Raw genomic sequence first — 13923 nt, forward strand, 5'->3', positions numbered from 1 at the left:
GTCATTGTGGAGCCCATACACAAACCGACCCAACTCCCTCCCCCATCCCTGCTCGCCCTCCCCCCGTCCCTTTATGCCCAAACGCACACAAATCTGCAAGCGCTTTGCGCTAACAGGAGCCCAAACTTTTCTTCCCTTTACTGTACGACGCCTGTGGGAAAGGTTTATCCGCACGTAGCGAGTAGGCGCTTATGGCAGGGGGACGGGTGGGGGGCGGGTGAGGGCCCCCAGGAGCCTGCCAAGGGCAGGACCCATCCTTCCTCCACCCCCACCCCCCACCCGCAAACCCCGGCGGCCGGGCGCGCACCCAGATAACGGTTCAAAGTAGCCAGATGCATTAACCAGCGCCAGGACAGGGGCAGGGGATGGGGGGGGGGGGACGGGGGGGGGGGGGGGCTCCCTTCACTTTCTGTCGAAAACCTCAAATCGCGGCGGGCCCCTCTGCGAGGACCGCTGCAAGGTGAAATGCATTTGGAGCCTCCCGCGGCCGGCGGCAGCTCCGCGGCCGGGAATTGCTGCGTGCGGGAGAATTCGCAGCCTTGAAAGCATATTTTTCTTCCAGCGATGGTGGCACTTAAATGATAATGTAGGCAATGAAACCGGGGAGATTTATATCTTTTGGAAAGTAGGACGAGCCAGATGGTAATAGCGTCATTAACAAACAAACTTAGGATCTGCAAGTGAAGCTTGAAATTGGGAAAGAGATCTGGAGAACAAAAGGAGCTGCTGTTGAGGGGGGAAAAAAAGAGTCCCTCTTCTGCCGGCCAAATCTAAGAGCACATTCTGGAGGGGCTGCTCCTGCCCAGCGCTAGATAATAAACGACGGCTTTTTCCTCCCCTGTTGTGACTGAGAAAGGACAGAGAAAACTTTTGCAATAGGCAAATGTGGCATTTATTTATGTGTAACCCTTTGTAGTCTCAAGTGTCCCAAATGGGCCTTTAATTCAAATCCCTAGTTTGATATGGAGGGATTGATTCTCCCGAGTTTATTTTATAGAAACAAAGCGTCGCTTGTGGAAGTCGAAGGGCCAAGAGTTCAGTAATTATTTTTGGGAATTAATAGTAACAAATAAATATTAAAGGTTAAACGTTATTTGCAGAGAGAGTAGACGCATCTGCAGGATTTATTGCATCCCCTCCTCATGCCGCCCCCAAAAATGCTCACTGTTTGCTAGGCGGAACCGGCACGGGGGGTCCCGGGCAAGGCTGGGGGCTGGGGAGCTGGGGTCCCCCGACACCCCCCCCCGCTGCCGCCAGTCGGGTTTCGCCTTTGGGGTTTGCTGCGGAAACGCAGCCCGAGGGCTTCCCGGTGCCCGGCTCCCGGGGGGGGTTCAAGCGGATTCCCTCGGGGAGCCCACGACCACGGGGGACCCGGCAGCTCCGGGCGGGGGGCCGAGGGGGGTCTCCTCCGAAATGTTAACCGGCAGGATTCCAAACCGGCAACACAAATGTTCGGGAGTCTTTAGAAGATCCCCGCGAGTATCTCCCTTCCAGAGTAAAGTTGGTGGTTATTAAATGATTAATGATTTAAAAGATGCCTGTTAACAGCCCGAAGTTGAGAGACATGGACCCACGCTCTAAAGTGAAATCTAACGTGATTTTTCAAAATGTGCTGGAGATCTTTAAAAGCCCCGAGGACTTACCCTTAAGGCATTATTCAAAGAAAAAAAACTGAGACTGGCGGTTCGTCACAGGCAATTGTAAAGGGTTTCAAAGGACCGATCAAACGAGCTGGAGAGTAATCTACATTAAAGTCCGGATGGCAGTGTTACAACATGCACCTGCAGGGTATTTGCTATCCGTGCCCCTTACAGAGCTACAAATCACCATTAAAGAAAGCTGCTTAAGCTTCCTCCTCGCTTCTAGAAAGACTTACTCGGGCTCCTTCACTTTGATATTTATACATCTTGTTATTGATAAGTGTGGGGCTTTGCAGAGCTCCCTTCCCCCTTCCCCAAGTGCCCCCTTCCCCACGGGTGCCCCCTTTTCCCCCGCACCGGGCTCCCTCCGCGCCCCGCATGCGGGAGCCCTTCAGAAGGAAGACACGCGTGGGCGTGGGGTCCCCCCGCGGAAAGCAGGGAGCTGCGAGCTGCCGAGCCCAGCCGGAGCTTTCTATTTGCTTCGTTTCGTTCCCCCCACACACACACCCCCCTGCCAGCACGGCTCTCCCGGGCGGCCGCTGTCACCGGGGAGACCGGGGCAGCCCCAGCCGCATCGGCACGCTGGATGTCCCGGCGGATTTTCTCACAGTTTGCGGGAGGCGCAGACATGGAAATGAGCTCATTACGGGGGGGAGTGGCAGCCCTGGAGGCCTCCCCGCCCCCGGCCCGGCTCGGCCCGGCTCGGCCCGGCCCGGCCCGCTGCAACCCCGGGGGCTGCGGGAGAGCCCCCTCCGCTCGGTGCTTTTTTTTTGGGGGGGGGAGAGCGCAGAGCCCCGCAGCGGGCGCTCTTAACCCTCGGCACGCCGCGGGGCCGCTGCTGCCGGCGGGGGCGGCCTGGAGAGCCCCGAGGACCCCCCCTCATCCTCCCCCCATCCGCCCTGCACCCCCGCAGCCCCCGCCCCCGAGCTCCCACGGGCAGCACCCAGCGTGCGCGGCGCTCCCCCCGCCAGGTGATGTCAGCGGGGAGAAGCGAAGTTCGCAAAGCAAACGAGCCGGGAAGGGTAGAGCTGTGCAAACAAACAAACAAAGTGGAAAAAAAAAATCCAGATTTTTCACTCGAAGGTCAATAGGGATTCATCGTTCGCTTCCCCCGGCTGCAGGCAGGGTTTGCAATCCCCATGCCCCCGGATCTCTGTTTCGGGGAATTTCAGTGCTCGGGTCTGTGTTGTCGCCACTTTCCTCCGGTGGGTTCTTGCAAACAAGCAAACAGACCAAAAATCGCGCTGTGGCGGGGCTGCGGCCGCTGCCCCTGCTCTTTGGGGCGGCGGAGCCCCGGCTGCCCGGGCTGGGGGGGTCGGGACCCCCCCGGGGCACAGCACCGGGGCCGCACCGCTGCGACTTGGCCACGGCTCCTGCCCCGGGCAGCGGCGGGGACGCGCCGGGAGGGAGCGGGAAGGGGCTGGGGCGGGCTTGCTGCTGCAGAGCAGGATTTAGCTGCCGTTATCCCGGCCTCTTATTTGGGTCAAAACTGCAAAACTAAAGGAAGGGGGTGGGGGGGAAATGCCGTGTTTGGTATCTCTGCCTCCATCTCTTGACACCCCTGGCTGCGGGAGGGCTGATACGCATCGCCCTCAGCTCCCGCTGGCGGAGCCCCGGGCGCGCATCAAAGCGCGCATTGTTCGGCGCTCGGGGGGAGCCGACAAGACGGGGCAGAGGCTCCGCATCGCTGCCAGCTCTCCTCGGCCAAAGTTTTCCAAGTCAGCTCCTGCCGGCAGAATTGCCCTCGGAGAGCCCGGCGGTGCGGGAGAGGAGAGAGCTCTGCCGCACTGGGCTCAACCCAAGCTCGGGCGCAAGGGAAAATCCCGCGCAGCGCACAAAGCGCTCCGCGGAGCAGCGCGCAGAGCAGGGGATGGGTCGGGGGGACATCACTGCGCTGGGATGCGCCCCCCCTCCGCTAGGAACCGCGCAACTTTTCCCTCGGAGGCCCCCCCGTGAGGATCCCCGTCCCCATGGCCGTGCCCCCCAGGAGCTGGGTCGCTGCTGGTGCCGCGGTGGAGCCGGGAAGGTTTGGGTCTGTTGGGCCGGCGGAAAAGCAGGCGCCCCCCCCCCCCCCCCCGAGCAGCGCGGACGGTCCACGGTGGGGACCCCGGGGGGATCCGTCCCCTCCTGCACCCCGCCGGGCACACAGGCCCTGGCACCTTTTCCGCCACATAAGAGCGTGCGCGGCTTGCAGTCGCCTCCAAAGTGTTGCAAAACAACCCCCCGGCACGTCTGCAGGGCTGCCAGGAGGGTGGCGAGGCCCAGCACGGAGCCCCCCCTCCCCCCCAGGCCCTCCCCTCCACCGACCCGACCCCCCCCAGCCCGCCGCTGACCGGGGGGGTGCACGGGGCGAGCAGCGAGTGAGGGGCGAGCGCGCCTTGGGCCAAGCACTAATTTGGTGTGTACGCTTAAGCCTGCCATCTGAAGGGCTGTATAGCAACGAGGGGAAAGGGGTGTATTTGCTGCTGGAAGATTTAGGTTGTTGCTAGGATGTGAGAACAAAAAATCTTCAATAAGTCGGGGAGGGGGGAGGACAGGGCAGTGGGGGAGGAAGGGGGGTTACAAGGTTTGTCACAGGGAAAAGTGCAGACATCTGCTGGAACTTCCATATCTAAGCTGTTCATTTACAGGAGCCAACTTCTGAAATCTCCACAATTAGATCTGCATTGTTCTTTCTCAACAACACTGCCTAGAAAGAAAAGGTCTTCTCTGTCGGGGCCAATCCAACGAAGCGTTTGACGTTATTAAATAATAAAGCGATTGTGATTTACATTGTTGTTCAGAAAAAGGGCCAATTATCCACTGTTATGTTGCCATAAAGATCATATTAACTCGAATTAGTAATCAAACAATATGCTAGCGTTAAAAGTATAGAGAGGACAGCGCGACTGGTCTTGTTGTATCCTCACTTTTACTTGTAAAACCAGAAGCATAAATGCACTTGAAAGAGGCGCATAAACTTCGTCCTTAACGGGAAAAGAGTGAGAGAGGTAACAGCATGTGCGGTTAATGGTCCCCCGGGTTGATTGTTTTCAATTAATTCAAAGCCACCCAAACCTCACATTCATTTGCTGTTTACAAATGAATTCTTCTTAATAATATCACAGAAAATGTTCCGCGACGCTCGGCGAATCGGGGCGATTTTTTTGTCGGTGTGAGGTGGGGGGTTAGGGTGGGCATTCGGGGAGCTTTTTGTTTTGGGTTGGTTTCGTTTGGTTTCGGGGCAATGTTTTTAAAAGCGTTGGAGTTCGATCCGGAGACGAACCTCGCTCAGCGCCACCAAAACGCAGACCCAGGCGCATCCTTGCGCGCCAGCAAATTTGCTCCGCCATAATCAAATAATTATTTTTTTATTAAAGCAGTTATTAGGTTTATAACTCATTTGCCACGTAAATTTGTGCAACCAACCAAGGCGATCTAAATAGGTTTGAGTTGCCCCTTGGGTACGGGATGTAAGCGGTAAGCAGGAGGATTAATTATGGGAGTGTGCAGCAATAGGACACAAAGGCTATCAAGTAGCACGGGGGGAAGAAAGTGGGGAACTGCGGGCGGGCAGCGAGGGGCTGGGAGCCGCAGCCGCTTGCCCACAAAGCCCCAGCTTTTAGCATCAGCCCTCCACCGGGCTATGCCCCCAGTACCCCGCAAAGCCCCAGCTTTTACCATCAGCCCGCTACCGGGGGCAGGGGGGCGCTGGGAGAGCTCCAACTTGTTGGCAGCAAATAAGGCGCTGACAGGTGATGCTCAGCGGGCAACCAGCGGCAGACCCGCCTGAAACATCCCGAAAACTAAGTGTGAAAGTGTGAAGGATTTTTTTTCCCCTCCCCCTATATAGACTTATCAATATTATCTCTTCTCTTATATGTAGACAAGATCCTCTCTTTTGTGCTCGGGATGACAAGATCTGACCCCTGAAAACGTGCTCCAGGCGCTCAGCGGAATCTGCCTGCTCTTTCTAATGTCATTTGCTGTGAACACGTTTTGTTATCAGCTGGGGAGGGGGGTTACTCGGAGCTCAGGTAATAACCGGTTAGCTGTCAGCTTCTCCCGTTTAGCGGTATTCAGGCAAAGAATGGCTTTGCCAAACTGTTCCAGAAGCTGATGCTATTTGTTACCACGATTAGGGGAAAAAAAGAACTTTCACAGTAACATGGGTTTTTATAAGCAAACACAGAGCAATTTTCCTCAGCGCAATGCATCAGCAAGTATATCCAAAAGAGCTTAATCTACTTCTTGCAGGATAGGGGCGAGAGGAATCAGCAAGCGCAGGGGCTGCTCCGGGATGCCATGAAAATCCCGGCTCGTTGCCTTCCCCTCCACGGGGCGAGGCGGAGAGGGGCAGAATCAATCAGCCCCCTCGGTGCGGAGTGAGCCCCCGCTCTGGAAATAATTTCGAATAAAACTTGAGTAACCAAGTGTAACCAGCTAGCTTCCTCTGAGCAGAGCGCCGAGGGGAGAAAAAAAAATAGTGACGGAAATAAGCCAAGAAAAACCAATCTGCGCCGAATTAATAGGACCACAAAGTTTTTATCCGTGTGTAAGGATAATATATTAAGCCAAAAAGGAGACAGGTTATCTCTAAACAGGATTAATATGCGTTCATGTATAGGATTAGACCCTCTCATCCATTTAAAAACAGTGTCTCTCCTCCTCCACACACCATTTTATTATATATATTAAAAAAAAAAAAAACTTTCCCTGTTATGAGCACTTGGAAAACGCATTTTATTAATCGAGAGACTTTTTTTTTTTTTTTTCCCCAATCAAATGCAACTGATGGCCCTGAATGAGCCGCCTTGGAAGGAAAGGGGCCATTTTTTAAAACCTGTGATCAAAACAGACCTGTCTTCAGAGAGAGCACAGCAGATTTAAATGTTGGTCAAAAGGAGTCACAACTGTTCATTAAAAGCAAACCCTAACTAGTGCTAATGTATAGCCATTTTGTGAGCTCAGGACTGTGGAAAGAGGCGAAAAAAGTCTGAGAGTGTGAGCTGATGCCGTGCTGGCTGGCAGTGTGTGGTCTATTGTAGGGAATGTGCTTTTTCCACTGAACAGAGAGCCCCCCTCTTTTATTCCCCAGCTCTACTGCACCTGCACTGGATCAGGGAGCTACTGCCATTCACCACATCAACAGAGAAGACATCTCTGACAGCACTCAATTCATTACATTTCTTCCTGCTTTTCAAACCAACACACACACACACACACACACAAAAAAAAAAAGTATTGCCAATCAGTGCCGGGGGGGCAGGGAAGAAATCTTACAATGCTTGATATTCGCAACTCATTTCGGATTTCATTAGTCAGAAAACTCACTCCCCAGCCGGTTACAACTTCGGTTTGCTCTCTCCCCTTCTCTCCGGACGGCGGGGCCGGGCCAGGCTCCGGCTCCCTCCCGCACCGGGGGGCTTCGCCCGGCCCCCCCGCGGCCGCAGGGAGCAGAGCGAGAGCCCGGCCCCGCGTTCCCCCAGGAGCAAGAGCTACAAGTTTATTCATAATTCATGCTAGCGCCGCGGCCAGCCCTCGGGAGCCGGCAAGAAAGCAGCAGCCGAGGGGAGCGAAGCTGCCCCTGTCCCGCGGCCACCCCCGGCACGCAGCCCGGGTACCCGGGGGGGGGACCGGGGGGGCAACGAAGCCCCTCCGCGGGGTTGGCCTGGGGGCTTCAAACCCCGTTTTTCAGAAGCATTTGCAAGCGAAAAAACCCGAGAGCGGGGTTTTAGATTCAGGTATTTGATCTCGCCGGATCCAGACATCTAATTAGAGTGGCCTCAGCGATTGAAACGGTGTTAATGCCCATTGTTCCCCGCTCCCAGGCCCTGGCCCTCCACCGCTGGGTTGCCTCCTGCTCAACGTCAAGAACAGAAATCTTTGTATTTTAAACCGAAATATATATATATTTCCCCTCTTTCCGGCCCACTTTCCTCTATCGCAAGCGAAGGCAAACACTCCTGTTGTTTTTTTTTCTCTGACACCAGCAGAGGATCGCAACCCCTCAGTGGGGTCTGAGCAGAAATAAATCCCGAGGAGCTCTTCCCTACCTGAAAAGTCGGAGGAAATCCGAGTGTTTCCTTTCGGGTGTAATGTGTATATCGATAAGGAAGACACTGCCGGCTCAGCCACGGGACCCAATTAATCTATGGCTTTCTTTACCTCAAACCCAGCTCAGATGTGTGCTTTAGAAATATCGATTTCGTGTGATGGGGAAGTCGCAACTACCGAGTGTGCCTAGCGTGGGGAGGCCACGGAGCGAGAACCTGCAGCAGCGCAAACTCCACTCGTGGGAGAGCCAGATTGCTTTTTAAGCTAAAACTAATAATTTCATAACTGATTCACATTCAATCTGGCGCCGGTGACGTCACGGGGCATTAGCATATGAGGAGGGATGAAGCCAGTGTGGCTGGAGTTGATAAGGTGCCTCCTGAGGAATTCGCTGCTTGTTTTAATACAGTAATTATTTCTCCGTCTCGCGCAAGTTTTGCAATTTGGAGGAGCTTCAAGGAACCATCATGGCACGGCATGCCAGGGGACAGGCTGGAGGGCTTCTCCTGACGCACACCCACCCCTGGCTGGGGTGCCCCCAGGCTCAGAGCAGCGCATCCCTGCTCGGGCTCGGGAGGCTGGGAGCAACGGGGAAGCCAGGGCTGCAGGGATGCCAGACTGAGGGGAGGCCAGGCTGAGGGATCCAGCCGGCAGCCCCGGGGAGGGCTGGGGGTCTCCACTCCCAAGGCAGTCCCAGCGGAGACCCTGCAGGCTGTGCGAGGGCCTGCTTCTCTCCAAGCCCAGTGGGATCCCCCCGCCTCCTCCCCATTAATCACGACTTTCTGTAAAAAGAGCACAGGTGACGTCAGCAGCCCTAACTGCCAAGGGGTGATGGGGTCACCAAGGTCACCAGGCCTCCCTCCCGCTCTCCCAGAGCACTCGCCTGGGTCCAGGGCTCTGCAGCTGCCCCGTGCCCCCCACTTGGCTCAGGAGGAAGGGATGCACTTTGGGGAGATAAGGGGACAGGGCCCAGCCCTGCTGGAAGGGCTGAATGGCTCTCCTGGTGCTTGTTGGGGTCCCACAGCCCCTGGACAACTTGCAGCATTGCTGCTTTGGCTCCACCGAGCCCCATTCGATTGCTGGGGGGGCAGCTCCCCCTCTGTCCCACTGGGTACCCCTTAGCCCCCCTACACCCTGGGGCTTCAGCCTTCCTGCTGTCCGGAGGAGACAACAGCCTTGAAATAAGCACTTGGTTACTTGAGGCTAAAAGTAACCAAAGGCAGGAGAGGCTCGATTTTCTGTGCAGAAGAGAATGCAAACAAAACAAATGGAAATCCTAAAAGAAAAAAAAAAAGAAAAAAAAAGGAAAAGAAGAAAAAGAAAGAAAAGAAATTAAAAGACTCTGTGAAAGATCTCATCCACATGGTCCTGCAAGCTGTGGGGACAAACTCTGGGACAAACTTCGCCAGCCCAGCCCGGTGTCCCTGCAGCAGGAGCCCTGTGTGCAGGCTGCATCCTGGCCCTGCTGCCAGCAGGGCTCAGCCCCGCACACTCGTCCTGCCGGGAAGCCGAGCTCCAGACACGGGGCTCCCCATGCAATAAATGGCCGAGCCCATCTCCTGCGAACATTGCAAATGGGAAGGAAGAATTACGGCTCACTGCGGCGCGCCCCCTCCCTCCGCACGCACAGGCGCACATGCACGTGCACATGCACATGTATCCACACACACGTGTATGCACACGCATGCATGTGCACACACACACAAACACAGCACACATGCACACACACATGCACGTGTACATGAACACAGACGCACACACGAACACAAAAACGCACATGTACACACATGCATGCAGACACAGGCAGACATGCACACACACACACACACTCTCACATAGGCATACACAGAGACATGCACACTCATACACATTTGTACACACTTGCACACACTCACACACGCTCCTAAGCAAACTTGCACACATTCAGAAACTCACACTCGTACACACACTTGTACAAGCACACACATGCATTCTTACACACAGACACTTGCACACTCACAGCCTCACACTCACGCCCACCCTCTCGCACCCCCACTCACCCCCACTCACCCCTACACTCACCCCCTCACCCCCCCTGTCCCGGCCGCTGCCCCCCGTCCCCGGGGAGCTCCCGGGGCTCTCCCAGCCCCGCTGTGCCCCTGCCGCCGGCCGAAGGCAGCCCAGCGCCGGCCCGGGCCGCTCCTCTCGTCTCTGCTCCGCGCCGCTCCGCACTTGTACTGCCAGATTTGCAACTCCGAGATTTTCCATTTCTGACTTTCTTTTTTTCTTTCTTTTTTTTTTTTTTTGTTTCTTTTTCTTTTTTTTTCTTTCTTTCTTTCTTTCTTTTTTCCCCAAGTTTTTAAGCGAAAAAGCCCCCACACTCACTTCAGCGCTGGACATCCTTGCCAAGTGAACTTGATTCCTCAAAAGCAAAATAGTAGCAAACTTCTTGCAATTCCCCGTGCCATCGTCGGAAAACTGGTTTTAATTACCAAAACTAAAATAGCGGTGGTGCTAACTAGCAGGCGATCAAACCGCAATCAAACTTCAATCTCTGAGCAGTTAGCTATAAACTGTCAGCAATTGAAAAGTAAACCTGGTGCACACAAAGGCTCTGTTTAATTTTCTTGTTGTAATGGCTCTAAATGAGGACCCCATCACTATGCAGTTAAGCGGTGTTGCTTGTCCCCCTGAGGCGCTGATCAGTTCTTTTTAATGTGAGAAAACTGGCAGCTCGAAGCCCGTCAATGGAGCTCCCACAACAAAAGTCCTGAAAAGCTGAATGAATTGGGTTTGTAATTACTGCTTCCCTCTCCCCCCTTGCAGCTTATCTCTTATTCATTCAACATATATTATTGTCACCTAATCGCACACTCCCAACATTTTTTTTTTTTAGTATCTACTACTGCGGACATGTTTGTTGTAGAAATTAAACAAAATAACCCTCCCTTCCCTCGTCCTCCCCCCCCCCCCCAACAACAAAAATGTGGGAACGCCAGTGCCAGGCGCGGCTGGCTGCCGGCAAACACGCCCGGCAGCGGCTCCCCCGCCGGCCGAGAGCTTCCTCGGAAATCCCGTACGCACCAGAGCCCGCTGGAGCTTTTAATATTTGAGTTAGATCGGGCTTTAAATAAGTGAAGTGTATCTAATCACACCTATCAGTAATGGGCCTCTTGCCTTCAGTGGGACCTCCATTATATACTACTTAAAGCGCTCAGCTATCTACCTGCTACGCCGAGCCAGATAGACGGGGCTGCTGCACGTCGGAGGCGAGAAGGGATTAATCCTGAGCACCGACGCGCTGCTGCGGGGGTCCCCGCAAGCCTCGAGGGCTCCCACGGCCCCGGAGGTTGTCTCCGAGCAGAAAAAGAGGCTTTCGGCCGAGAAATCGCCGAGGGCAGGCGGCAGCCGCCCGCTCCGTCGCTGCCGGCCGGCGGCTGGTGCTGGGCTGCGGGCAGCGGCGCTCCGCGGGTCCCCACCGGCAGAAGCTGTCGGTTGCAGAAATCAGTCCGGCTATTACAACCAAATCTACTAACCGTCTAAATAATTAATTGAACCATTGCTCTTTGACCCTTGGAAAGTCCAGTAGGGACCCGTTTGTAGTAATAATACCCCCGAATGAGCCCTTGTCAAATATTCATTTAGTGGTTAATGTGAGCGATTTCCCCCTGGGACAGGCTGTAATACCAGCTTCCCAGCTTTGGCAAGAAACCCTGCTAATCTACCTCTCCAGTTCCGCAAAATATTTTAACACCCCAGTCCTTAAAAAGCCGTCAAAAATCACAGGGGAAACTATAATCTTATCCTCGGGTTCATTTCGGCTCTGTACAAGGTTAGCGAAATATTAACACTGACGCTCGTGAACCGAGCATCACCCCGGCCATGGAGCACACAACAACTCACGAGGGGGAACCCAAAAGGGCTTCAATAACCAGCATAAAAACACATCCACGAGCTCTGCTGCCCATCTCAGCTGCAAGAAACGACAGCCCGGGACAACGGCTTAGGTGTAAATGGGGTTACTTAATGGGTTGAATTTAAAATCAGCCGTGGACAATGGCGTTCTTCCAAGTAACACTTCAAAAAATCAAATCGTTCAGCTGGACTTGTAAAATGCTTGGGTTATCCTCTCTGAGCGCATAAATGGATGGATGGATGGATGGATGGATGGATGGATGGAAGGAATCTGTCCAAGGAGATCAGGTTTCAACAACATATATTTTACATCATACTCCGAAATCTAAGCTTAAACAAATTACCCATATAAAAAGTTGCTGAATTCACTAAGCCTGAATATGTGGCTTAGTGCCTTTTGTTTAATTGTATTACCTCGCCTTCTCTATGCGAATTGTAAGAGGACCAACATTTCCAACTACCCCCCTCGAATATTTTAGTTAGCACTTCAAAAAGGGGCCAGGTTTTATTGCTGTTAATTGGCTAAGATTCCCCTTAAAAATGGAATCGCGATATCGATTGGGCTTTTATTCCCACTTCTCTTTTCTCAGCGAGGAGAGCGGGAGTGGGGACGTGTGCTCGTTACCACGTGAATAATCCCTAGATGCATTACAAACGCCGCACAGCTCTGAAAAAAAAATATTTTACTCGTTGCATTAATGTAAAAGAAATAGAAAAGGTTGGGAATCTGTAATAAATGCTCTGCTGCCCAAGTACAGCGACGGCGCAGAAATAAAAGGGACAAAGGGAGCTGAACTACACAAACAGACAGTGAGCAAAACTCCACATCTCCTGGTCTGGCAATTTGAGTTTTCATCTGGACACCAGGCTCCAAGTAGGGAGGCCAGAACTGAGCCTAGGAAATAGCACTACCGAAAAAAAAAAGCCAAAACGAGCCGGGTAACACTATTTGTGATTTTTTCTCTCCTTCCTTCTCCCTGAGCTAAAGCACAATCCAGTGACCGACAAGAAATCCGAGCAAGAAAAACTGAGCAACACTTGCCCCCCACTCCAGAGTGCCCTGCTTGTGCCTTGCCTAAGCGAACCATCGCATCCTTTTCTCCCCACGCACAGCACGCGATTAGCAGCAGACGCGACCAGTTTGCAATCACAGGGCCCCCACTCCCAGCTGATTGTGGTTTTTAGTATTATTATTATCATTATCGCACCTCCTCACGCGTGTCTCCCAAAGGAACCCCCCAGCCGCGTTAGCAGCCCCAAATAAACGCTGGGGCTTTCGGGGTGGGGGGGAGGGAGAGCCGAGGAGCTGCCACCGGGGCTGCCCCACCGTGCTGCCCACCGCCCCATGCCCGGCCGGGGCCGCAGCGCGGAGCGGCCCCTCGGCGATTGCGGTTGCAACTGTACAAAGTGAAACTCTACCTGGCACGGCTGGCGGAGCTCTCCTCCTATTTGGCGGGCGCCACCGCTTCTCTTTGGGGCTTGTGACCGGCTGCAGAGATTGTCCGAATTGGGGCTACACCGCGCTGGCAATTTAAGAAATAGGATTCAAGAAAGGGCTGTGATATAACGTGAAAGTCTCTGGCATTCGATTGTTTTTTTGTTTGTTTGTTTGTTTGTTTGTTTTGGTTTGGTTTGGTTTGTTCTGTTTGTTTGCTCCATTTTTGTCGGTTCTTACCTTTGCCCAGCCGAGCACCCCCCCGTCCCCACCTCTCACCTCCTCCTGCGCTGCCCCGGAGCGAGGAGAGGAAAAGTTGAGCAAGTCCCGAACAAAGGCAGCGCTCAGCCCCCGGCAGCCCGGCCTCTGGGGGCCACGACAGGCGGCTCCCCACGGGGGGGACACGGAGGGCGAGGACACACGGTGGGGGGGGCAGAAACGCTCCGGCTGGCCGAGCCCCGCGGGCCGGGCCGCCGCGTCCCGCAGCCGCCGGCTCGGGCACGGCCCCGAGGGAGGCAACAAGTGGCCACCGGCACCAGCACCGGCATCGCCACCGGCCCCGGGGGGCAGCGGGAGCCGAGCGGCCCTGGCCCCCCGAGCTTGGCCCGGGGACTTGCCGCGTCCCGCCTGCTGCACCTTCCCTCTCCCTTCGCTACCCGCACAAATATTCACGCTCCTACATTTACAATGCTCGTTATTTCCAATGCTCGGTTGGCCCCCGGGAGAGCTTCTCCCGCATGTATTATTAAAAACAAAAGCAAAACCAAAAACAGCTTGCGTTGCAAAAATAAATCCAAGACTCAAGCGGAACTTCAGTGTCCATATGTCAAAAATTTATTTATCTCAAACTGTGCATAATGGAGTAAAAACTTAACTTGAATATGTACCTGTTATAAGGATGGTATTAGTTCAAATATA

General features: G+C 54.3%; 1 long non-coding RNA gene across 1 annotated transcript in view; it reads right to left on the bottom strand.

Moving 5' to 3' along the window:
* Nucleotides 1-13923, bottom strand: part of LOC118253180 (uncharacterized) — a 75587-nt gene that overhangs the window by 7839 nt on the left and 53825 nt on the right. The window lies entirely within an intron of this gene.

The sequence above is a fragment of the Cygnus atratus genome, chromosome 9, assembly GCF_013377495.2.
Source record: "Cygnus atratus isolate AKBS03 ecotype Queensland, Australia chromosome 9, CAtr_DNAZoo_HiC_assembly, whole genome shotgun sequence".
NCBI classification, from domain to species: Eukaryota; Metazoa; Chordata; class Aves; order Anseriformes; family Anatidae; genus Cygnus; species Cygnus atratus.